At 47.8% G+C, this 26,839-nt stretch overlaps 1 protein-coding gene across 4 annotated transcripts in view; it reads right to left on the bottom strand.

Annotated features, from left to right (window-relative positions):
* Positions 1-26,839, bottom strand: part of Kcnip1 (potassium voltage-gated channel interacting protein 1) — a 380,756-nt gene that overhangs the window by 166,478 nt on the left and 187,439 nt on the right. The gene's annotated exons all lie outside the window — the stretch shown is intronic.

A 26,839-nucleotide genomic window follows, 5' to 3' on the forward strand; every position in this document is an offset into this window, starting at 1 on the left:
GAGGTTGGGGGACCCCTCCCTCCATCCTGCCCTGGTGGGAAGCTGCTTGGCTCAGGTACTGAAATGCGGGACAGGGATGCTGCTGGTCACCAGAAAGGCACATGGGCACTCATCTAAGTCCTACACGGTGCTCGGTCCCACTTGATCAGTGAGTCTAGGAGCACAAGTCGCTTCTAGGAAGGGTCACAAGGAACCCAAGCATTCTTGTTCACGGAAGACGGGGCATGGGAGGAAAGTTACTTTGCTTATGCCAGCCAGTGCTGAAGGATAATTACAGTGCTTGTCAAAATAAGACGTGGAGATGGAGCCTGCTCCTCGCCAGCCGGCTTCGCAGATCCCCCGGGAATCCCTGGTTTAATTAAATACCTGGTGCAAATGCCGGCTCAGTGCTGGGTGTGGGCAACGCGCCTGGATTAAATGTCCACCCCGAACAGCAGTGAGCACCAGCTCTGTGGGGCGGTGCAGAGGAAGGGGTGGGTGAAAGGAGAGGGGAGAAGAGGAAGGGAGAGAGAAAGCAAAATGATAAACACTGGAAAGAAACAAACAGAGTCAAACGAGGCTTCTGTCTGCAGCAGAAGGAATTAAGCGCGACATAAAAAGAATTTCCCAACTGGGAAGCCTGCCTGCAAGGAAAAATCTCTGTCTTGATTAAGAAAAACCAAATGTACACCCTGGCAATTGGCTGAGGATGGTGAATCACACAGGGAAGGAGGCTGAGCCTCGTGGCCATGGCCTTGGTCTTGATGCTCCTCGGGTGCTTGAGAGTCCTTTTCTCTTCCAGGACCCCTCCACCCTCGGGGCTCTCTCTGCATTGCCCTAATCGGACTTGGTACACAAGACACGTCCTTTAATCCCTTTGCAGAATGGCAAGCCTGGCTGCAACAGTAGACAAGACTTAACGAAAATCCTTAGGTGACAACCACAAAATACACAGTGAGCACATCTCCAATCCAGATAAGCGGGTACACAAAATGCAATTTCCTTTTGGAGGCTCCTGGGACTATCCTTTCCTTCCTACGTTTCTAATGTTTTCCAGCCCAGGCCCACTCTCCTCCATTACTCGTCCTACCTAGACTAAGGGCCTCAAACTCCCGGCCTGTAGGCTTGCCCCATGTTCTAGATATAGTCTATTGGATACAAATGGCCTTAATCCACCCACCAAAACAAAACAAAACAAATCAACACTTTGAATGGCATCTGCATACCTGGGCGCTCACGACCAATCAGAGGACCCGGCCTCATCAGGTGACATTCCCACAGGTATGATTAGTGGAACTGCTTTCTTTAGTCAACACTTGCTCTGGTTAGCACCTGACATTATCCTACAAGTCCAGACACTTGAATATGAGGGCAAGGGACATGGCACTGTCCCCCTGTGCTGCCCTCCTGTACTGAGGCAAGCACTGTCGTGAGTGTAAAAATCTCTGCCCAAACTCTCTCCCAAGCAAGTCACCTCATGCTCCTCCATCAAGCCAGCCAGGTATTCCTTTGATAAACATCAAGAGGACTTCCTCGGTTTCAGCTGATGGCAGAAGATTAACCAAGACAGACTTCCCAGGCCTCACCCTTCCAACAGACTTGCGTACTTACAACTAGAAATGGCTGGTTACCCCATCCTTCTGGGTGTGTGGTATCCTCACACATCCTACGATGAAACCCATGGCATGGACCAGTGAACTCACCTGCACCACCATACTCCTGGGGGACAGCTAGCATTCTAGCGAGCTGGCTCATGGAGAGTAGAGGGACAAGCTATGAAGCAGAGTGTTAAATAACAGCCCCCCTAGGCTAGCCTGGGCTTAAATCCTGATTCACTGTGACCTAGGACAAGTGACTCAGCAGCTCTGGGCCCCAGTGATCGTTCCCCCTGTACAAAGAGCATCGATAACTGCGAAGTGAGCAAGCATAGTAAGCATTCTAGCTGAGGATGTGATTAGTAAGTCAATGTGAGGCAGAGGTGTGCAGCCTCTAGGCTGGGAACAGTTCACAGAAGTTCCGGGTACCTTCTCTGTTCAGCATTTAGTGAGGCATCTGATGCGTGTGTGCATCACGCCATAACTGTGTGGAGTCCAGTGTCTGGACCATGGTGGGGTGGAATGTTCATCTGAATTTCTTTCTCTGCACTCTAGGCCAACAGCTTCATGTTGGAATACTAAGTCTCTGCATACCCTTGGAAGGAATCCCCTGCATAGCTAACAATCCAGATCTGAGGATGACATCATTCCTGGGAGCCCTCCAAGACCAGCTGGGCTGAGTGTCTTGAATCTCAGTACATCTGAGTGCTGGCCCTGCTCCTGGCCAGCATTGCCTCGTCCTATACTGCTCTTGATTGCCTCACTAGACTGTCTCAGGCGCTGCTGCCCTTTCCCACACAGCTGGGTGGTGGAAAGCATCAACTGGAGCTTGTTATCCATGCTTAGCGTCCTCTCCCAGGTTCCTGCTGCACTCGTGAACCCTGCCCCACTCCTTTAGCTCCAGATGGTCCTGTGGGAACCCTACCGCTTGTTTACTGTGGTCCAACCACTGCTGAACCCTCCCTTCTCCTTACCCTGCCTATCCTGGAGAAACCCTCAATCCTTTCCAGATATGCTATATTCCTGGTCTTCCCTGTCACTGAAAGCTGAATGCAAACACCACCTCCTCTGAGAGTCTGCCAGGGTTTCCACATTAGAAGCAACTCCTTTTTTGAATTTTTTTTTTTTTTTTTGGTTTTTCGAGACAGGGTTTCTCTGTGGTTTTGGAGCCTGTCCTGGAACTAGCTCTTGTAGACCAGGCTGGTCTCGAACTCACAGAGATCCGCCTGCCTCAGCCTCCCGAGTGCTGGGATTAAAGGCATGCACCACCAACGCCTGGCTTGAATTTTAGTTTTTTAAAAAAGAAAACAAACTATCTTTTTTCATTTTAGGTACCAATCCCAGTTCCTGCTCCCTTCCTCCTCCCATTTCCTCCAACTTCCCCTGCACCCCACCTGCCATCCACTCTTCAGAGAGGATAAGGTACATTACTTTGAGGAAGGACCAAGGCCCTCCCTACTATATCTAGGCTGAGCAAGGTATCCATCCAAAGAGAATGGGTTCCAAAAAGGCAGCAAAAGCAGTAGGAATAAATCCTGGTGTCACTGCCAACAGTCCGGTAGTTTGCCCGAGCCAGACAACTGTCACCCACGTTCAGAGGGTCTAGTTTGGGCCTATGCTGGTTCCTTCCCTGTCTGTCTGGAGTTGGTGAGTTCCCATTGGCTCAGGTAAATTGTCTCAGTGGGTGTTCCCATCCTGGTCTTGACCTCTTTGCTCACAGTCTCACTCCTAGCCAGTTGTGGTAGAAGCAGCTCCTTGCTCGGCCTGCATCCCCCCTCCTCTGCGTGCTCTGGTTTCACTTCCTTTACTGTGTTTATCACTGCCTGAAATGATCTGACTGACTGGTTTACTTAGCTGTTGCCCGCCCTCCCCCAACTATTGGAGCAGTAGAGAATTAGTTCCATGGAAACAAGAGCTTGATTTTCCTCGGTTACGTTTAGATCTGTATCCCAGCTGCCAGCACAGTGCCTGGCACACGGCAAACTCTCAATAAATATTTTAGGAATCAATATGTGAATTAATGGATTCATTTCTTTCCAATGCCAAGAGCTGCAGCCTGATCCCGCCCAGGCCTGATGCTGTGCAGAGATTTCTTTTGACAAATGGTTCTAATTTTACTAACTTCCTAAAGGCAGAGAAAAGGCGATGTCCTTGCTCAATATAGCAGAGAACCCTGCCTGGGCCATTCTCCAGCCCATCATGACTGTCATGAGCACATACGTATGCGCACATGCAATTCCCTTTCCAGGCATGAGGGAGTGTGTGGATGACTGGGAAGGCAGTGGAGTCTGGTCTTGGGCTGCGTAGGATTCCAGAGATGGTGAACTGAATCCTGACCTGAGATGCTGGGAGATGAAGGGCGAGGCTGATGTTGCCCCGAGTGTCACATTGTGGCCATTTTAGAGGGATAGGGAAGGAGATTTACATGGTGTATTTGCAGTGCTTACCCAAGTGTCTGTAGTATCTACTCTGGAAGGGGGTTAGGAACAAACTGAGCATATGTCCGCTCCAGCAGCACCTCCCAATGTAGACACAGATGATAATGGGATCTTGAGTGCGGTAAAGGTCATACAGACAGGTACAGAAAGCATAGCAGAACCCCAGGCAACGAATGTTACAGTCCTTCCTAGGGAGGAAGCTGGTCAAAGTGCCAGAGAGGTTCAGATAATTGAGCCCTATAGGGTAAGTATGTATACATGTTGCTAAAAGACAACAAGAAGAAAAGGCAAGCAGGGATAAGAGAGGAAAAGAAAGTATGACTATTACCATCACCGCCACCATCATCACCATCACCGCCACCATCATCACCATCACCGCCACCATCATCACCATCACCGCCACCATCATCACCATCACCGCCACCATCATCACCATCACCGCCACCATCATCACCATCACCGCCACCATCATCACCATCACCGCCACCATCATCACCATCACCGCCACCATCATCACCATCACTGCCACCATCATCACCATCACCGCCACCATCATTGCCATCACCACCATCATTACCATCACCACCATTACCATCTTCAAGATCATCACCATCACTGTCATCACCATCATGTTCACTGTCACCACCTTCACCATCACCACCACTACCACGATCATACCACCATTTACATCATTTCACGTAATATTTACTGGAACTGGACCTCCTCAGACACTGTTGCACAGATTGTCTGAGGAAGAATCCTCAGATCCACAAAGGTTCTGTAATCCTTAAAACCCACCTATTTGCTTATGTCTATTTTGCTGCTGTGAAGAAATACCATGACCAAGGCAACTTATAAAAGAAATAACTTAATCGAGGGCTCACTTTCAGTCTCAGAGGGTTAGTGCATTAACATCACAGCACGGAGCAGGGAGTAGAGCAGCATGCAGGCACGACACTGTAGCAGGAGCCCAGATGTCACATACGATCCACAAGTTGGAAGCAGAGGGAGTGAGACTGGGCCCAGCATGAACTTTTGAAACTTCAAAACCCACCCCCAGTGACATGCCTCCTCCAACAAGGCCACACCTCCTAATCCTTCCCAGACCTTTACCTAACTGGTCACCAAGTATTCAAATGAATGAGCCTATGAGGAACACTCCTGTTCCAACTACCACAGCTTACCTAACCATCTTTCTCAGACTGCCTTTCCCAGATTCTCTTCTGTAACCAAGGGTGTTTCTTCTTAGCCTTCCTTATGGTTTTAGAGAATGGCACACTTACATCAATACATTCTTCTGAGACACCAAATAGCTATTGCTTAGCTATGGGCCTATTCTTTAGCTGTGCCCAAAATCTAAGGTGCTTCAGTGTTTTCACCACTTTTTAGTGCCTTCCATGAAATCCCAGAGCTCCTTCAGTTTCAATCAGACAGAAAAGATACCTATCATACATCTCAACAGACTCTCACAGGCACAAACAGGGCTTTTGATGAGCATTTGCTAAATAAATTATACTTTAGCTATAAAGCATTTTTAGGTGTTCACTGATAATAAAACCACCAGTGGCAACTACGGATGATCACTGTTCTGAGGTCTCAAGTCTCTATGGTCACAGATGGTTTGGGGACATCATCTCAGAAGAAGAAAAATAGAGTTTTCCTATTGCAAGATTCCCCTGAGCCTTCAATGTGCATACTTCATGGAAGTCTCATCTTTCAAGAGATGTTTCAAAACAATAATGTTTCCTAAGCATATTTAAGCATTCTCATAGTGTTTTAAGGTACTTTTTCGGGACTGCTACTGTTAGATTGAATGTTCAGTGATTCTGCTGATGGTAGACCAGTTGTCTTTTCCTCCTTAGTACCAGAGATTGAATTCAAGGCTTCATACATGGTAGGCATTGAGCCACACCCCAACCTTTCAATTATTATTATTATTGCTTGAGCTAGAATCTCATTAAGTTGCCAGGCTACCCTTGAACTTGCTCCACAATCAGGGCAGGCTCTAAATCATTGATCCTGCTGCATCAGCCTTCTGATTATCTGGGACCACAGGCCTGGGTTACCAGGCCTAATGCTTAAGTGTGTTCTTACTGTGGTTAAGAGGTAGATAATGATTTTATCAACCAGTTTTACGAATAGTTTGTGAGAAGAGGTGTTCTCTGAACATTATCACTGTCTAATGCGGGATCTAAAATCACCATGCTGAAAAAGAATCAAGGAATCCAATTCTTTGAAAAGTGCATGAAAGTTGAGGCGAATCAGGCTGGGATGTGGCACAAGCTTTTAAAGCCCGTGTGAGATTTCTTTTCATTAGAGCGAATAGAGCTAATGATGACAGGATTTCTGGCTCTAGCAGAACTGGAGTGGAGGCAGAGGGCTGGTTCCCAGGAGTGTGAGTCCCCCAGGGCACTGCTTGCTTCCCTAGCCCCAGTCACGATGATAGACATACTGGCATGAGGTTCCTTCTCTAGATGTACAGGGCAAAAGGGTGACTCTGAAGATGGTGAACTTGTGCAGAAGACCCACTGTTTGGAAGGATTGCTGATTCACTCGCTGGTCGCCTCTAGTCCTGCCTGAGATTATGCTGCTTGGAAACCCAGATGTGATATCTATGTCCTATCAGGGAGGTATACCCCTACCTGTTCCACAGAGATCTCTGTGTGCTAGATCTTTATGCTAAAGGTGAATGAACAATTAGAACAAACTATCAGAAAATCTGGATGCCCTGACTTTGATCCTATGACATCCTAGAGAAATGAGGATTCTCTAAAGAGATGCTTAAGCCCTCTCTTTGGCTGTTAGACTATTGAAACGACAGTCTCCATGAAACTGGAATTTCCCCCAGGAGTGTCATGTTGGGAGAAGGAGACAGCTGAAGCCTGATACCAGCCAGAAGGGGATCTTGTTTTCCAAATTTTTCTCTCAGTGCTGACAAGTTGTCAGACTACCAAGTAGGGAGAGATGGAAGCAGAGACAATGAGGTAGCAGGGATGGCGAGATCACAGCTTGACCCAGACTGCTAAACTGAGCATACCTCTGGCCTCCTACTTAAATGCAAACCTCATGTCAGGACCCCTGACGATGGACATGGAGAGGAGCTCACTGGACCTCTTTGTCTTTCCTCCCACATTGAATAAATCCACTTTTTCTGTCCCCTCTCCCCAATTTGTCTCTTTCATTGACTCATTGAAGATGGGTAGGTGGGCCTGGTTCATTAGGACTGCCAGGGCCCAGGTTCGGATCCTGAAAACTCTGGAAATCAGGTAGGTGGGGGAAGAGAGGAGATTTGTGTTTCCTGGAATTTGCAGTTGGGTGCAAACACTACATGGGTTTGTTGTCTACGGAATCAAAAATAAAAAAAATAATTGAAAATGGATTGGAGTTGGTAGCTCAACTCCTGTCAAGTCACTGAAAAATCCCAACACCATCTCTCGTGGAGAAGTGGGAGCTTAACTCAATGTCCACGTAATTCTCCAAGATAGAGCTCCAGGAATCATTCTCTGTGTGAAGTTCCCACAGCCAAGGGGATGGTGCACCTTGAGAGTGAGCCTCCAGCACCAACAGACCATAGTTCTGAAGGCCCAGGAACTCCCACAGTCTGTGACAGAGAAGAAATCCAAGCTAACTGAAATAAACAGCAGGTAGGCTAACAGCTGTCAGCTCAGCAATAACAGTGGAAGCCAGACGATGGGAGATAGTTTGTCCACATGTCAAGAGAAAATAACTGACTACCAGCAAATGTATACTAGTAAAGACGGAGCTCAAAAATAAGAATAAACTAAAGACACTTTTTTTTTTAACACAAAATGGAACTGAAGGTTGACTACCAACTGGCTTTCAACAAAGAAAATTCTAGAAGATGCTGCTTAGTCAGGAGGAAAATTAAGCCAGACCAGAGGGTTGCGATTCAAAACTCAAATATGTTATTAATAAGAATGTAGATGTAACCTGAGCTCACTGCAGAAATTAATTTTATGAAAACCCAACTTACTGAGTTAAAATAAGACAAGGTATTAAGATCACATGTGATTCAGTAGGGGGTGGCTGGCCAACTCCCTCCCAGTGGCTGTAAGTAAAAGAAAAAGATAACCTTTAAGAATAGAAGTTTGAGGAGACAGTAGAAGTGCTGATCAAATGGACCACAACAGCAGAAGTAACCTCTCAAGAATTTTGATAGCTATAAAAAAAATGTTCCTCTAGAGATATTTTCTGAAGGCTGATGCTGGCCGGGGCAAAGATTGACCACTGGAGGTGGAATGGAGCTTTTGGCAGTTGGACAGGGTTGGCAAGTTGGACTGGAAGTTAGGGAGCCAAAACCCAGAGGTCTGGCAATGGTAGTTGGGACCCACAGGCCAGAGCTGGGCACTGAGGTCACACAGGTTGCTGGGAATCTTGAGGAGGAGACTAGCATGGTCTCCTCTGACTTCATGGGGCAGGCTGTGGGAGACAGAACCTCAGTATATTTACATACTTGACCGTTTGTCCCTTAAGACATTTGATGGATCTTGAAGCCACCAAAGCTCAAATGTCCAGGACACACTATAGTTTGGATCCTAAATGTTCTCCAGAAGCCTATGTTGGTCCCTGCCTGACACAAGTGGGAAGTAGCGAAATGGAGCTAAGCGGGAGGTCTTCGGGTCATTGGGGATGGAACCTAGCCAAGTCAGTCTTTCTCCATAACTCCCTGGCTGATGATGCAGTTTTGTTTAACTACAAGCTCTTGTCATGATATGCTACTTCATTGGAGTGCCAGACAAAAGACCCAATCCTGCATATACTGCAACATCCAAAATGGAGTCACAGCAAACCTTAGCTGTTTGTAACGTAATTATCTTCAGTCTTTCCTTAGATAAAAGGTTGGCTGACACGGGGCCAAACTGAACCTTCTATCTTTTAGACTGAGTTTGAAACTGAAGCCAGCCAGGCCTTTGGTCAAAAGTCATGAAGAGCCACCCACATGAAGGGCTAGCCTTTGTCTTTCTGAAATGGCGGCCCATTCCCTTTGCAGTTTGGACAGTAGTAACTGCCCTGTCGCTTGCATTCCTAGCAGAAGAAAACCCAAGATCCCCTGGAGGACTAGCACCAAAAAAAGCTCATGAAGCTCGTATGGACACAAGATCTAGTATGCCGTTACAATTCCCAGGCTTTCGAAAGGCAGGAAGAGAAAAGGAAGCAAACAATAAAAGCAGACACATAGATAATCCCCAAATGATAATCACCAGAGAAGGACTTCAAGCTATGATTACTGTGTCAAAGAGAGAAGATAGACAAAGTGAATGAAAATACAGCTTTCTGCTCAACTGCCGGCAGTTACTCTCAATGGAGGGGGGAGTACAAACTTCCTGGAAGGGTTTCAGAGCAAACTGGATAAGCAGAGTATGGAGCATCAGTGATTTGGAGTCAGAGCAATGAACAGCAGACTAAACCAGAGAGGAAAGAAGGGGAATGTTAAAATGGTTAGTGTGATCACCATGTGGGACACAGCAAGGGACCAGCGTAGGAAGGACTGCCGTCCTTTGGGCAGACAGAGAAGCCAAGCACAAGTGACATTGGAAAATTCATCCCCTGGAGTTTCTGAACTAGTAAAGAACATCAACCTGCCAATTTGGGACGCCCAGTCCTTCCAAAGAGAAACACAAAGAAAATCACCACTAAACACTCCCTAGGCAAAATGTCCAATACCAAAGACAAAGAATAATTTTAAAAAAATCACATGGAGAAAAGAGAAAGTATTTCAATGAGGGACTAAAGTCATTAGCTCTGACTTTCCAGCTAACTTGTATGGGATCTACAAGCAGTGTAAAACACTTACAATGAAAGGAATGTCTCCCCTCCAGTATTACTATTTAAGTACAATTAAATAGTCTACAATATAAGTTTTAGACAATGAGAGCTGAAAACTAAGAAAAACAATGAATGCCACCATGCTAACAGTAGAAAATAAGTCGTTGGGGAGTCTCCAGGCAAAAAGGATTTCAGCCAGAGCAGAAGATTAAAAGAAGGGAAGGAGACAAGGTAAATATCTGAGTTAATGTAAGAGAATATTGACTATTCAAAATGACAATGTCATGTAGAAGGGTCTTCTATATATCTGTTGCTTTCATTGGTTAATTAATAAAGAAAACTGCTTGGCCTGATAGGTCAGAACATAGGTATGCGGGGAAGACAGAACAGAATTGTGGGAGGAAGAAAGCAGAGGCAGGCAGACGCCATGAAGCTCTGGCCCAAGATGGACGTGGGTTAGAATCTTCCTGGTAAGCCACGACCCTGTGGTTGGTGATACACAGATTACTAGATATGGGTTAAAGCAAAATATAAGAATTAGCCAAGAAGAGACTAGATATAATGGGCCAGGCAGTGTTTTTGTTTGTTTGTTTGTTTGTTTTTCGAGACAGGGTTTCTCTGTGGTTTTGGAGCCTGTCCTGGAACTAGCTCTTGTAGACCAGGCTGGTCTCGAACTCACAGAGATCCGCCTGCCTCTGCCTCCCGAGTGCTGGGATTAAAGGCGTGCACCACCACCGCCCAGCCCAGGCAGTGTTTAAATGAATACAGTTTCCGTGTAATTATTTCAAGCATAAGCTAGCTGTGCGGGAGCTGGGTGGGATGAAAAGCCCGGCTGCTCCCCTTATACTACAACAATGCTAGTGACTTAGGAAATTCACAGCAGAAGCCAAATGTTTAGCAATAGCACAGAAATCCAAAGGGGAGCACTGACATGCACTATTAGAGACTATTGAATTGTTCAATAAGAGTGCCACTTAACCATGGACTACATCCAACTCTCAGGAGCTGAGTCAGAGGATCCCGGGTTCCATGTCAGGCTGAACCATGCAAGACTCTGCCTCAAAATTTAAAACAGAACACTGTAATGAGTTAAAGACATACATTGTAACTTCTAAGCTCACCCCTGAAAGTAATTCAAGAATGTGAATGAAAAGCTAACATGGTGGAAATATAATGACAAAGATGTTTGCTTAATTAAATACAAAGATATGAGAGACGAGACAGTGTGAGAAGTAGTGGTATGAACAGGAAACAAACAGCAAGTGATGATGTGGCTCATTGGCTTGCCTGGATGTTCAAGGCTCCTGGGGTCAGTCCCCAGCACTGCAAAACATTCCCCTTGAAATTCAGTCATTGCTGGGATATAGTTTCATGATTGGATTCTTTCCTAGCAGGTGCAAGGCCCTGTGTTTTATTCCTGGCACAATGAAAGCAAAATAGCAAGGTGGTAGGATCAAATCCAATAATGTCAGTAAACACAGTGGCCCTATTAATCATGCTGCAGAAGTCAAGCAAAATGAGGTATGGCTTGATTCAAATCTTTCCCCCATGCTACTTAAGAATGAATTTAGGCCGGGAGGTGGCGCACGCCTTTAATCCCAGCACTTGGGAGGCAGAGGCAGCGGATCTCTGTGAGTTCGAGACCAGCCTGGTCTACAGAGCTAGTTCCAGGAAAGGCTCCAAAGCTACAGAGAAACCCTGTCTCGAAAAACCAAAAAAAAAAAAAAAAAAAAAAAAGAATGAATTTAACTCTTGTTTTAAGATGAATATTTAGGTGGTGTTTTGTTGTTATTGTTTTAAATTTAGTATGTGTATGCATGCATTCATTCACATGTGTGCATCTGGAAGTCAGAGGACAAGTTCAGATGTTGTTCATTAGGGTCCTCACACTTCTTTTGTTTCACACAGGGTGTCTCATTGGCTCGGATCTTCATCAAGAAGGCGGAGCTAGCTGCGCAGTGAACTTCAGGGATCCTTCTGCTTCCATCTCCCATTACTCCACCCCTGGGATAACTTGTGCATGCAACCAGGTTTGGCTTATTGTGAGGGTTCTTGGGAATCGAATTCAGTTCCCTATGCTTTTGAGGTAAATGCCTTACCACTGAGCCATTTCCCCAGCCCCCAATGATATTTACTAGACTAGGTTGTTCTGAGAACTATGAATACTGCCTGTTCCTTTTCTTCTTTTCTTACCTCAGAATACAAGAATGTCTTGGTCTGAATGTTTGTATCCTCCCATGCATACACTGCAACTGAAGCCGTGTTGTGATGTGGGTCACCTGGGAGATGATGATGTAGCTCTTATTAAGTGATTAGTGTCCTTACAGCAGAGGTACATTAATGTCCATTGCACTAGAGACCAGGCACTCTCCAGACATTGTCAGTGCCTTGATTATGGATTTTCCAGCTTCAGAAGTATAAGCAATAGATACCTGCATTTTATAAATTACCTGGTTTAAGGTATTTTGTTATAACAACAGGAATGGACTAAGATCGCTTATATCTGTTTTCTTTCCTTTGCAAAACTAAATCTTGACATTTGACAGCTGTGAGCTGGGCACTTAGCTAAGCCCTTGTCTCTCAAGCCACCCTCCCAGCAACTCTATCAGACATCTAGATGGAGAGGCTGAGTCTGGAAAGTTCACATGATGGATTTTTCTGGTGCCTCACAGGGAGCTTATGACTCAGTCCCGCTTTACAACCCACATGGGCTGGATTTCCAAACAAGCTTCAAATTTTGATGCATACATGTCATAATTTATTTTTCTCCCTATGGGGCCATAGATGAGCCTACTGCATAGTAGGTATTTAATAAATGCTGTCAAGGCCGCACTGTTCCTCAAGTTTGGCCCTTGGTTCAATGTGATATGGCTAAATACACTGTTAGCATCACTCAGCCTGATATGGGTGTGTGGCAAGGAGCCCAGAGGTTGTAAGTCTAGGTAGTGACCCCTCCTCCAGCTCTTCTTCTCACCCTGCTATGCAGTCAGGGGAACTGACGGGAGTCAGGGGATACTGGACCCCTCACACAGCCAGGCACTGTCTGAGGCACTTTCGACGCTGCATCTCCTAGAATTGTGTAGGCGTGACCGTCTCGCTTTGGGGTGATGAACCAAGTGCATCTCAGACAGGTGAAGGTTGCCCCAAGGCCAAACACCTGAAATGGCAGAGCCAGGCAGATTACCCTGCTGCGAGCCTCTTCCCCCTTCCCGGTGTCACTGCCACTTCATCACTGTGGTGGCAGCATCCAGAGAACCTCAGACCGCGTGGGAGGGGCTTCACTGGGAGGACATTGTCACTGCTCTGTGAAGATGACAGAGCCACTCAATCACCTGCCTGGCTGGGGTGTGAAGTCTCAGGCAGACAACTCTCTGGTGACAGACACAGGGTAACTCATCCTCCATTCCCGGGCAAGTCTGAACATCACTCATCCGGCTAAGAAAGATGAATCCCTCCCAGGGGATTGATGAAGCTGGTATCACTGGCTGTCTGGGTCTGGTTAAAAGCTTATTGTGAGTTTAGATGGAAGTCTTACAGTCAGGAGGCTAGGGAAATGACTGAGACGGTCCAGGAGGTCAGGGCACAAGGAGATCAGCCTGAGAAGAAAGTCTCCGGCCTTGCTCACCAAAAGAGGGACATGGGTCATGGGGAGCATTAGGTCACATGCAAATTGGAATCACTTATAACAATAGAAAAGGGATTCAGAAATGATTTGTTCTACCACTAGTGAGCTGATGATGAATGGAGAAATCAAGGCGCAGAGAGGTATAAGGACTTATCCAAAGCCACACAGCCAAAAGAACCATGCTGAAGGGACTGGAGGTCAGAAACAAGACACTTGCCTATGACTACCTGTGGCATCACCTAGCCCCACAGTCCATTCTATAGGTGGGATCACTGAGGCAGACAGAGTCCAGGGGAAGAATTACAAGGTGGACACAGAAATAGCTCAGAAAGCAGCATTAGATCTCCCAGTTCCATCCTGCTTTTGGCGTTACCACCACCACGTTCTGTCTTACCAGAGTCAACAAGTATCTGGGCTCATGTCTCCAACCATACAACTCATGATTTTTGCCTGCTAGTCTACTTGGGCTTTTCTGGAACTCCATTTTCTTTTTAGGTTGAGGAAGGGCCGGTTTGAAAGAACACCTATGAAGTGCAGAGGGAATCAGAACTCAGTGGGTCTAGTTTAGATCTTTAGGGTGCCCATGAACAGGCCCCATTCATGACTGAGGGGGAACTGTTTGGTATTCTGGGGAGGGGAGGCAAGACTTCATGTTTTGAATCTCCCATCCATTATTATCTGAAGAGCCTCCTGGCTGCTGGTGAGACTGTGGGTAAATTGCAGCCCTGGTAGATAACATAGCAGGGCCAGGTAGAAGCATGGGAGTGGAAGCCACCCACAGCACTGCCGTCTGAGGATGGAGTCCTTCACTGTTAGCCATTTCCAAGGCTGGGACTGTGTGCAGGTCCTCACAGCTTCCCTCCTGTCTCTCGGAGTACCTTTCTGGAATTCTGCAGGTGATGGGGAAAGCAATACTTGGAGCAGACTCTATGCTATCCAGGAAGACCAGCATCTAGTCTGTGTGCAGGGTGTAGGCTGGGAAAGCCATGTGCTAGTCAAGCTCCTGAGCCTCTACTTTCAATATGGTTTGTCTTCGCCAAAACTCAAGCTGAGGTTGCCCCTAGTAGGATAGTATGGGTCCTGAGGGCGGAGCCCCACCAGTGGGTTTGTGCCTTTTTCGTGTGAAGGAGAACTTTAGTTGTTTTCTCCACGGAAACACCCATTTATCCTCCCTGCTTTCCTGCTTCATGAGCATGCCTAGAAGCAGCTCCAGAGCCCGCACCAGAAGCGGGTTAGATGCTGGTACCATGCCTCCTAGCTTCTGAATCTAAGTAAGCTTCCTCTTTAGAACTGGCCCTGACTTCCATATTCTGTTTTAGCAAAAGAAAGAGAGCTGGGCCACTGAGAAATCTTGGTCGTCTTACATTTGAGTTTTTTTGAGAATGTGGGAAGAAGTTTTCTTGGAACTCTATAGGGAAGCATTTAAGAGTGGACAGACCGGTCCACACATGAGAAAATGGTGTCTTTGGGATCAACACCCAGGTTGGTGGACAATCCCTTTATTTCTGTTGTTAAGTCAAGTCTCATTACAGTTTGTACTTGAGGGCACTACAAGGGGTATGCTTCTGTTCACCCCCAAGGGCTAATATCCAATATGCGCGAGAACACACTGAGCTGGAATTGGAAGACACACTTAAAGTTCTAGCAAAGACCAGACCACTAAACAAAGAATCCAGTTCACTCTGTTAGTACTGGGGACTGGCTCCTTCCTATGGCTTGATCATGTCTGCCCATAATCCATGTGTTAAAAATCTTAATCTCCCAATCCACAGGCTGATGGTATTTTAAGGTGGGCCTTCAAAGAATTGTTAAGATTAGATGAAGCTATGCAAGCCTGCTGCCAATCAGCCACTTTATAAGAAGAAGAAAGGGGATTCTGTCAAGCCTGCTCGATCACAGGTTGTCCTCTAACGTGGGGCAGGGCAGGAGGCCTCCACACACATCAGTACCATGCTCATGGACTTTTCAACCTCCAGACCCATGAGTTCCATAAATGTCTAAATTCCCAGTCTTGGTTATTTTGTTATTGCAACAGAAAATGCACCAAGATACCCCTCACTGAGTTACTTGCTAGGAACTCAAGCTGTGCCGGAGACAATGGGGAAGAAGGATGCTCAGGTGCCTGCTCTTCTGGGGCTTGAAGACTAATGAAGTTGCCAGGCATAGACAAGGAAGCCAGCAGACTCAGCTGATGCTTAGCTTGGGCTATGTGCCGAGGGAGAAGTGCCACCGAGTGATGAGAGGGGAGGCATGCCAAGGGAAGGCTTCGGATGGAGTAGTCAGGGAAGGCCTCTTGGAAGAGGGACCACTTTTTTCTAAGACCTAAATAGCGAGCAGAAAGGCTAGCTATTGGAGGGAGGATCAGCAGACTGAAGCAAGGAAAGAACCTGCTGCCTGCTGAAGAGTCAGAAGTCACAACCACAGCAGGGAGGTGGGCTAAGGGAGGGCGTTGGGGTCCTGAGCAGGTGTGGCCTTGAGGGCGAGGGTCAAGAGTATGGATTTTACCCATCAAAAGGTTTAACGCTGAGGAATGACCCCTGACGCATAGTTGATGTGACTAGCAGAAGACAAATTTCATACCAAGAAGGCGCTTCTGCAATTCCTGCTAATGATCTAGAAGAGAGGTGAGGAGTGGGAGAGGTAGAGAGAAGTCAGGGGACAGAGACAGGTCAGAGGTCAGGGCCACAGGACCTGTAAATTATCAGCAAGTGACATTTAAGGCGGGGGCGGGGGCAAGAAGGCAGACCAGAGACTGGGAGCTGCGAGTCATTTAGTGGGAATCAGTGGATGGTAATTTCACTAAAGGATGGTGAGAAAGAGTGGCCTCAAACTGACTCATTAATGCTGATTAAATGAATGAATGAATGAATGAGGAACCATGGGCATTTATAGAGGCATATAAGTACATAAATCTTCCCTTGGAAGGAGGAAGGCAGACACTCATCTGAGGGAGCACTAAGCATCCAGGGGCTACTGCTTGAAGCCTGCCTCCTCCATGGACTTAGAGCATCCCACAGAAGCACAATATTATTAATCTTCTGGCCAAGGACGTAACTTGGTGCAAAGGGGGTTTCTGGAAAGAGGAATGGGTACAAGTAAGGGTGGAGGTAGAGATGATTGAGAAGGAGCAACTGTTGTGGAAAGACCTATGGTTCTCAACCCAGAGGATGCTAAAGTCAGGGCTAGTGCACTGGAACCGTAAGAACAGAGGCGGATGAGGCCACAGAGATGAATGCACCACTCCAGTTTGTCCCCAGGATTCATGGGTTCAAAGCTTTATCCCTGGAGTGGTGATGTTAAGACTTTGGTGGTACCTTTAAGAGGTGAGCCTGGCGGGAGGTCATTAGGTCCCTGAGGTTCTGTCCTTAGAAGGAATTAACATAGTTCTTCCTGACCCCCGAGTTTCCTCCTCTGGCTTCCTACCTTGCCACGAACTCCTTCCATCTCTCAACCACTCCTATCATGGTGTCGCTCATCATGAGGTGATACAGCTGGGGGGAGGGGCTTCCTCAGAGTCAGTACCACACTGTCGGGGTTTTAGCCTCCAAACAGTAACCAAAGCAAAGTTCTCTATGTTTTCCAGACTCAAGAGTTGTACCACAGTAACAGAAATGGGTTAATACACCATCCACTGTGTATCTGTTACGTCAGGCTATGTGGGGCTGATCAGTCACCCCTGTTTAATTATGAAGTCAAGCTCTGGTCTGACAAGTGCCTCAGAATGGCTGTGGAAAGGTCACTTAGAAGTGAAAGTTCACGCCCTGGGGGTTCAAGCACAGGTTCTCATTAGCTTTTCTGCTCTCGCAGAGGAGGGACTGAGGACAGCCATCACACCCTGTCATGGTGTCACTCATCATGAGGTGATAGTCCCGACTGAGAACCATTCTCAAAGCCTAGGTTTCTTTATCCAATAAATGGGATGGGCCATAATAGTGGTTGCTTGGGGGCTGTCTGGCCAGAAGAGGTAACCAGAGAGCTGAACTCAACACTGTTAGTTATTCTTGCTTTAAATGGGGCCAGAGGGGACAGCTCCATCAGTTAGGGTCTCAGCAAGACACAATGGCCTAGTCAGGGCCGATAATTTGAGGACAGTATAATAAAGGGACCATGCAGAAGAGGGGATGTGTAGATAAAGCACACAGAGAGTGCAGTTGCCCCAGGATAGAAAGAATGGGCGCCTGAGCACCCCAATACCCCAGCAGTGGTGGCAGGCCTTCCACAAAGAACCAGCAAGAGAGGATGGACCAAAGGAGCCCAGGAACACGGATAGCCCGCTGGAGCCCTCAGAAGAGCCGACAATGCCACGCTCCCGTCTCTACACTGCTGTTGGTGTTTTTGTTTAGCAAACAGCTGTAGGAGACAGAGGGCTCGTTGCCAGGGCCCTTCCGGCTCGGTCTTCCAAGCTCAGCCTGTAGAAAGGCAGCATAGAACAGATCCCAAGGACAAGCCGAGAATGTTCAATCCGAGCGGGAAGAGGAGAAAGCAGGCACTTAAGGCATGCCCGTGTTATATACAGGGGAACTGAGGCTCAGTGGGGGTGACATTGGTTGCCCAGGATAGAACTCGCTGGCTTGACTCATTAGCCTAATTTTACTCACTGTGCTAACCCCCTGTTAGAACTCATTTTCTTTATTTTATAGCTAGTGTATCATGTACACAGAAAGAGGTAAAGTGACCCATTCAAAGTCACAAGCACAACTGCCAGAACCAGGCCTCTAGACACCAGGCCAGGTGTCCCCAAGACCAGGCTCTTTCTATCCCTCAGCACCATCTTGCTTTCTTAGGACAGAAACACATGCAAATTATGCCTAGAGGTGGCATCTCTGAGTGAATCCAAGTGAGGTAGCATGTGGCACACAGGTGGCCCTGGGGATCTATCTTCCCTGGTAGCGCTGGCCTAGGAATGAACCCTCACTTCAGTTCGCAAAGCCACCTTCCAGGGAAACCGCGGGATACGGCCTCTCCTCCAGCAACAATTTTTCCGAAGCAGGGCTGCCCGGTGTGACTTCCCTCAATCCATCCTGCTGATCGCCCTGGAGACATATCCCTGATGCCACCCGTTCCTTGGCTGCCCTCCCCACCCCAGCAGCCGTTCAGACTTCAGAGTGGGTTTTCTCTGACTGCTCTCTGCTTCTAGACAGATGCTACACAAGGCTGCCTGCCAAGGTCATTTTTAACTCTGCGCACTGCAGGTGAGGAGAGGAGACTTAAATCACAGACCAGACAGCAGGGGCAGCGCACACCTTAGGGTCTCGCAAGTGTGTGGGGGCAGGAAGGGACGCTGTGCCCCTTTCCCCTCTTCACTTCAGCTTGACTGGGGTCAGAGGGACCTGGGCTAACAGCAGGGACATGCTTAGCCTCATTGATCCCTTGGTAGAGCGGAGGAGGGGAGGATCGGAAGGAGAGGGAGGTGTTGAAGGTGGGGGAGGAAAGGCTATTGCAAGACATCATTGGTTCTTGAGGAAGATGGAACCGGGCTCTGTTTTTTCCCAAGGGTAGCTCATTGGGCCTTTGTCTAATGGCATACCCATCCTGCTGCTGGGAAAACTGAGGTACGGAAGGTAAGGTTGTGTCCAAAGCCACACAGACCATGGATGTTGGTGGGATGAGATGGTCAGCCAACATTCTTGCCAGAAGCTGGGAGAGAGAACATGTAGATTAGAACCCAGGAGTCCTCAGCCTGAGTCAAGGCTTCACCCTGGACAAGCCACAACCACTCTCTGACCACTCTCTGGCTTGCATCATCCTCACTGAAACTTAGCTCCTGTCTGATGTGTGTGAGGGGCAGTGACGCAGCAGGGAACGAGCAAGATCCTGCCTTTGTGTGGTTTATATTCCGAGCTGTGAGCAAACCTAAGATAACACGTGAGGTCTCTATTACTAATCTCATTTCACGCCGGACAAGATTGAACTTCATGCCTACATGGGATATTGCAGGGCAGGGATTGCAATGATTGCTTGGGTCCCCTCTCACCCTGGTGGTCTGCCCTCTATGAGAAGCAGCCCTGCTTCCCTGACCCCAAACCCACAGCTGCAAATCTGGGAATGTTAGAATCTTATTTATTTGGTCTGCAGATGTGTGATGAGATTTTTTTCCCCCTCAAAAATAGATTTACCTTCTTAATTATGTTTGAGTTAGATTTAGCAAGATATTAATTCCCACTTCTTGAATAAACATGGAAAGCAGGTGTTTAATTTGAGTAAGGCCTTTGCAAATGCAAGGGGCAAGGGAGGGCTGGGGTGCTAGTGTGTCCTTTGGGTTCATCGAGGTGACAGTCACGGAGGAAAACAAGAGAGGCAGGGTCAGATTCCAGCCTGCCCAACCCGAGGAATGGAAGAAAGGGTGTTGCCATAGCCTGGGCAAAAATAGACAGCTCTTGAGGGAGGATGGGACAGAGCTCTGTTTGTTCCCGAGAGTAGAGGTTTGGCCCTTTTTCTAATAACACATTTTCCCCTCAATGGGCCTCTGGGGAAGACAGCGTTAAGGGTTTGGATGTGATCTGTTCCCTCCGAAACTCCCCATTATGAAGCTCTGGAAGAATGGAAAAATAATCTGATTGTGGCGCTCAGTGCTGAGGCCTTTGTGGGAAACCGAGACTAGATAAGTCATCGGGATGGAGCCTCCTGATTGAATAAGGAGAGAGAGAGATCAGAGGACACACACATATAGACCCCTTTCCTCGCTGTGTGATTGCTTGTGCCACCTTGGGACCCTACCGGCAAGCAGGCCATATTCAGAACTGTGGGCTAAATAATCTCTTCTGCTTATAAAGTGCATCCCTCCTCAAGTATCCATCACAGAAATCCCAAATGCTCAATGCAGGAGGCAGCCCAGGCTGGGGTGTTGTGTGGGGACAGCATCCAAGGCAGAGCTGGACAGGCACCCCTCTCCTGACCCCTGCCAAGTGTCTGGGACCGCACTGGGACTGCAGTCTTTGCAGCCCCTGCTGGCTGAGCCATCGGGATGATTTAGCAGCTAATGAGAAACAGGAACTAGAACAAACAAATGAAGCGGCTACTGCCCGAGGGGGGAAACACATTCATCAGACTGCAGAGAAACAGAGGCAATCAGTACAGCCACTGTACACAGGTGCCGCTGGACTCTGGGGCACCACTGCGGGCTGGTGGGAGGGTGACACCTGAGACCTGACTCCCAGAAAATCCTGCCTTGCCCTGCAGGCTCAAGTCACCTCTACTTCATCTCTGTGGCCTCTCTGAGGCACTAAGGCAGGACAGGGCTTGGCTCCTCCTGACGCTTCTGAACCAACATTTAAATTGGAAAACACTGGTGGTTTTGAACCCGGCTAGCCCATCCAGCCTAGTGAAGCACCCTCCCGCCCCCACTCTCTGCTGGAATCACAGTTATTTACTCTTTATCAGAGCGTTTGCATGTGCTCTGTTCTAGAGGAGCCTGACTTTAGGGAGAGCTGTGTGGCTTCTCAGACCTGCAGTCCAGGAGCTGGAATGTGAACTTGCTGCACAGCAATCTTGGGGTTCAAAGTTTGAGTTCTGTCAGTCCAAGAGCTAAGACCTGAGTGGCTTCAGGTCACGGTCACTGCAGACTTGCGTAGATGGCTTCTAACTCCCACTTTAGAGATGAGGAAATCTGGGCTTAGCGGTATGCCGTAACTGATCCACCACACAAGAAGGTGATAGATCGGCATCTCACGAGGTCCAGGCACTACAATGAGTGTGTCAAATACAAAGCCAGATTGCTGCCAGAACTGGAAGCCCTTCTGCCGGAACTTGACTGTTCTCTTTTGGTACCCGACACCCAACCCCAACCCCTTCCCTGGGCAAAGGCAGGGAGTTCCACGCTGACTACCTTCAGAAAGTAGAGAGCAAAGAAGGTGCCCATTGACTTCTGAACAGACTTGGACAACTGCAGGCCTAGACTACAGCTAGAGAGAAAAGGCTTTTGATTTCCTCAGCTCTCTGCATCCCAAGACCCAGGATCTGAAGGACTTGTGTAAAAGTGATGGATTCTAGAAAGCATTGTGGTGGAAGAAACCCCCAACTCACCATTCCCTCCCTGATCCTCAACAGAAATGCACCTGGGTTGGGGGTGGGGAAGAAGAGAAGGGAAAGGGAGAGCAGGGAAGAGGGAAGACGAGGAGAGGAGGAAGGGAAAGAAGAGAAGGAAGAGGAAGGGGAGGGGGAGGAAGGAAGGGGAAGGAAGAAGAGAGAAAAGAAGATTGTGTGTTTGTTGGGGTTACTGGAAGAGTGAATGACTTTTCTCTCCAGCTGCATCCTCATGACAGGACAATGCAGATAGCCCCTATGGTGGCATGGAGTGTGGGTCTGAGAGGGGCGTCACTTAACCGCACTGTGGTGTCTACAGGGGTATCTATGCCAACGGACCTGACAGGTACCAGTGGACTGTTTTGCAAAAGCTCAGAATCTCCTTACGTCCAAAAGGGCCAGAGTATGAGAGATATAAACAGATTGAAGGGGTCTTGAGTTGAAATGATGAGACTTCCCCAGGGGTCTACGATGATTTGCGTCAAGATCATCTCTGGAGATGCCAACACCTACATGTACCATGTTTTGTCAGTGCCTGAGATAGCAAGACATTATCTCATCTAGAAGTATGGCTCCAGGGAGGAAGGAGGGGATTTTGAGTTGCTAGGATTCCACACTTGTTTTGACAAGAACACATACCTGATGTTGAAAATAAGGTTAGTTGTGAGCAATAAAGAAAGCAGAATTGCTTGTATACCCAGATCTAAGTGTGCAGACTATGAGCAAAGAAAAATGAGGTGCCAGTCCCTATGATCAGGGTCACTTAAGGACCAGAAAAGGGAAGATCAAGGAACACTTCCTACAGCAGGTGACCCAGGAACTCAACCCTGACACCACAGAGGAGCTGAGCAGATGGGGAAGGGTGGAGGTGGCACGGATGTTCCAGGATGGAGAACTGCCTGTGCACAGGCTTGGCAGTGAGGCATCAGAGAGTGGACCAGGGCCAGGAGGCTGTGGCAAATGGTGTGAGTTGGATCCAGAGTGAGCCAGGGCAGTGTGGGGTTGCTTGTAACTGGAGAGGGTTCCGGGGGATGAATCTACTTTAAGGGCCGGCTTTCTCTGTGAGGAGTGGGGCTAGGGAGCTGGGGAGCTGGGGACTCATATATTGCTGGCTCTCCTGAGCTGAGCAATGGGCACAGAAAACAAGTTGCATTCCTATCCTCCCTCTCTCCAGGGTAATGGAACTGATCCTGCTTCTTCACAAAGCAAATGATTAAAATGTCTGGTTAGGAGGAGGCCGGCATCACAAAGTGTGCTGATTGTGAGATCAGAAGCTCCCATTGCCTTAGGATGGCTCTCCAAAGACAGGAATAATTGTTACTAGCGGACTTGCCAGGGGACAATTTGGTCTCATTATGTCATGAATTGAAGTAGGCATTTCTGAAATGTGCCAAGTTTTGCCTGAGGCATGAGCGTCCCAGGAACCTTGCCACCTCAGGTGGTCCTCATTTCACTAACATCAGAAAAAAACCTGGAGTGAGGAAGACAAGGTTTTGATGGAAGTGCAGGGTACCAGGTGCCAGCCCATGCTTCAGCGTACATATAGTACTGCACAATGAGCTTAGTGACATTGGTGATGCAGAGAAGGGTCTCACCCAGCAGAAGTCCTAGGGGAATTATTCAAGGAAGAATGCCCAATGACCAAGGAGTAGGTTAAAGGACACTGAAAGCTTTGAGACCGGAAGAACAAAGGAGGGGCAGGTGAAGTACAAGACTATATGGTTGGGAGGCCAAGAGTCTCCAGTCTAGAGTCCTAAGGCATGAGTTCAAATCCCGTGTCTACCATTGATAAGCTGTAACTCTGGGCAGCATTGCTAATCTCCTGCAAAAGTCTGAGGTTTGCCACACACACAACGAGGGTACCCACAGAACAATCACAGGGGTCCCTAAGAGAATACAGGGAGCACACTGATGACAGAAGCAGGAGTAGTGACAGCTACTGACGATTATTCAGGTTGGAGAAACCTCATGTTCTTGAAGAAGGCAGTGACACATTTAGTTTCTGCTGGCCCAGCATCTCTTGCTCTTCTAGCAAGAGGCCTTACTTCTCCAAAGCCCAGCAACATCAACCACTTAGGTATTTCTTGGTAGTTATGTTTTTGAGCCGTTCTGGGAGGAACTAGTTTTCCTGAGCCTACATTGTGCCCCAGCACTCAATACAACATGTCTCATTTATCGTTCGTACCAGGCAGGCAGGGCAGCCCTATCCCTACAGAAAAAGAAGGTTTCAGCTAAGCTGCAGTGTGGCCAGGAGCTCCCTGCTTCAATCTAGTTGGTGCTGGGGGATGCTGTGAGGCTCTCGTGGGCTTTGCAAACACTATCCAACTCCCTGGAGAAGCCACTCACACATATAGCTTATTCCTTGAACACACGGAAGCTGTTGACTGGGCACAACAATGCGAGGCCAGGAGGGATAGTTGGGAAAAGAAAGTATGGATCCTGAGCCTTGGTTTCCAGAGCCAACTAGGGGTAGAATTGTATAGCTGGATGTAGGTGTCCTTTGGGACAGTCCTCAGGCAAAATCATCTACTATCTCTGGCAGGCAAACCCTGCAACTCCCAGAGGACTCTCAAGCCATTTCAAATCCTCCAGCTCACAAATATCATGCCCTGACCCTCCTGATGTGCAATAAGGGGTAACTGAAAAGAAGAACGACCCTTTTAAAATGTTCATGTAAATAATTGCAAGATGATGCTCATTTATAAATCTATTAATATCAACTTTGTCCCCCTAAAATGAATGCTACGTGACATTAGTTACATCACGACTCTTAAAATAAACACATTTGCTTTTTTTTTTTTTTTAAATACTCTCAGAGTTACTAGGAACCCAAGGACAAATAGACGGAAATACAGTTGTCCTGAGATGTGCATGAATGGGGTGAGTTTGTGAGTGTGTCTGAATAATGCAAACTTACAGTGCAACATCCCGCGCACACCAGGTCTCCAGGAAACACGCTCTCAGAGGGTACCAGCGTAACATAACCAGCAGCTGCCTGCTATGGTTACAGAGTATTCCTGAACAGTTTAAAAGGCCAATGCCAACAGAGCTGCCTGTTCCTGCCATGGCTATGAGCGGCTGCTGATGGCAAGCGGCTATGCCACATGCTGGGTCCCCAGGACAGCTGCGAGCATTCGTATCCTCCCACCCCCACCGTGAGCTAATAGAGGATTTGCAATGAGAGGGAGTCTACGAAAGCTTCACAAAGGTACAGGGTCAGTGCCAGAATTCTCATCCATGTCCTCCAGATGCTTGGATCCATGTTTTCTCTGGGCCAACAGCCTGGGCAGACTCAGTTTACCTCAGCTCCGTAAACATTACTTCATTCATTCAGTTGATTCATGACTTCTGCACTAAAAACATTTAAATATTTATTTATTTGCTGGGAGGCAGGGTAGGGAGTTGTGTGTATGTGCAGCATCCCAGAGGACAATATCCAGGAGTTGATTCTCTCCTTCTACCATATGGGTCCCAGGCTTTGAACTCAGATAATCAGGATTGATGGTAAACCTATTTACTGGCTGAGCCTTCTTGCTACCCTCGTGTCTTTGTTTGCTTTTTTTTGTTTGTTTGTTTTTTATTGTTGTTGTTTTTGTTTTTTGTTTTCTTTGTTTTTTTTTTTTAAGCAAAGCAAAATACTTACGAGTAGGGATGTGTCTAACTTCAGCTCCTGCCATATGCCAGAGACTTTGGTGTAGAGGTTTGGCTTTTGATCTCAGGGTGTCATGGCTTAGAGCTCTGTGTTGGACTGCTTGTGAGGGAGATTGAAACAAGGAGCAAGCTCACCTAAGTTAGTTTTGGGATGAATGAGGGACCTGCCTGCGCTGTATCCCAAAGTGCAGGAGGCACTGGGTAAGTGGAAGGTGTGGGTGCCAGGCCAGACAGAGGCATTTCAAACAGGAGGGAAAAGCGAAGAGGGACAATAGCTTAGTCGTCTCTCCCAGATGTCATTCTCCAGGTTTTGTTACCAATTTTCCAAATCTAGTAAAACCCAGAAGGACAGATAGCCAATTACATTGGGCATTTGTGCCAATTCCAAATGTGTGTAACCTGAGTGTGATGTGTAGGTGACATGGAGGAAAATGTTCGACTTCTGATGCCAGCCAGCTCCACGGAGCTTGGAAAAATCAGAGAGCCAGGCTGAAACCCATCAGGCCTAGCGGGAGCCCACTCTATACATACACTGTCCTTGCCTGGCGCCTGTCTGTATTCAACTGTGGAAGCCGTGATGCCAGGGAGGGTGGATAGAGACAACGGATTTGACTGACTGAGTATAGCTAGACTCTGTTCTCAGTCCTGAAGGAGTCTTCCCACTTTGCAGCCACCGAGATTAACAAAATAGGACACAGAGTCCCTAGCAATTGACCCAGAACTGCTGGGCTTCACTGGCAGCTTTTGCCCCTAGCTGTGGCTAAGATCTACACCTCCGTGGGACCACTCTTAGGAAACGCTGCAGATTGAGCTGAGACGTGGTGCATGGGGGATCATCAAGCATGACTGTGAAATGTGTCACTCCAGAGAAGCACCCCTGCTGATCTGATTCTCAGCCATCCCGTTTCCCTAGAGACTCTGAACACGGAAGCAGGCTACGGGAGTGTGGTTTCTAATTCATGGACTCAGGAGGGAGACCCAGCCCATATAACCTGAACTATCACTCTCTCCCCTGTCTGAGAAGGCGTGGTATACATTTCATAATTGCTCCCGTGACAGACCCCATGAAATCAGATGGCTGTCTCTGCCCCACTCTCACCTCAGAAGAAGCTACCAGAACACCCCTGCTCCTCCTCAGTCGCCTGAGGAGAAGGGGCTTGTCACATGTTTGGCTGGCGCTGCAATATTGCAGTCTGAGTCAGAGACGCACACGACAGGAAAGGTCACAGGCTCCCAAATTAACTCGAGGAAAAACTGCCAATCAGCAAAGATGCACGCCTAGTTTGCAGGGAAGTATTTCTTCCTGTCTCTACATTTGAGGTGGGGAATGCGCATGCATCCTGCTCAGAGACTGGCCCCCAACATTCACTGCAGTGTTTCCCAGAAGTCCATGAAACCTTGCTAAAGTGCAGATGCTTTTTTTTTTTTTTAAGGCTCCTTCCTCGTGCCAACCATTAGGGCAGGGTCTTAAGAATCTCTTCATTTTACAGGAGAGGAAACAGGAAACGGGCTTAGCAAGGTTACGGTTAAGGAGTTTGACCAGGGTCACCTAACTGTTTAGTGATGGCATTGGGCTTAGTAGCAGGCAGTCTGCTGATATGGGCTCTTACACGCCTTGTCTGAGACCCTTGGAGACCGGGAGCCACTAATAACACCCAGAAGCCAGCCTGGTTCTTGGCCTTGGAGTCTTAACCCAATCTTGTATACACAGTGGGGACCCAGTACATTGGGCAGTCCAGAGC

The sequence above is a fragment of the Chionomys nivalis genome, chromosome 7 (assembly GCF_950005125.1).
Source record: "Chionomys nivalis chromosome 7, mChiNiv1.1, whole genome shotgun sequence".
Classification (NCBI taxonomy): Eukaryota; Metazoa; Chordata; class Mammalia; order Rodentia; family Cricetidae; genus Chionomys; species Chionomys nivalis.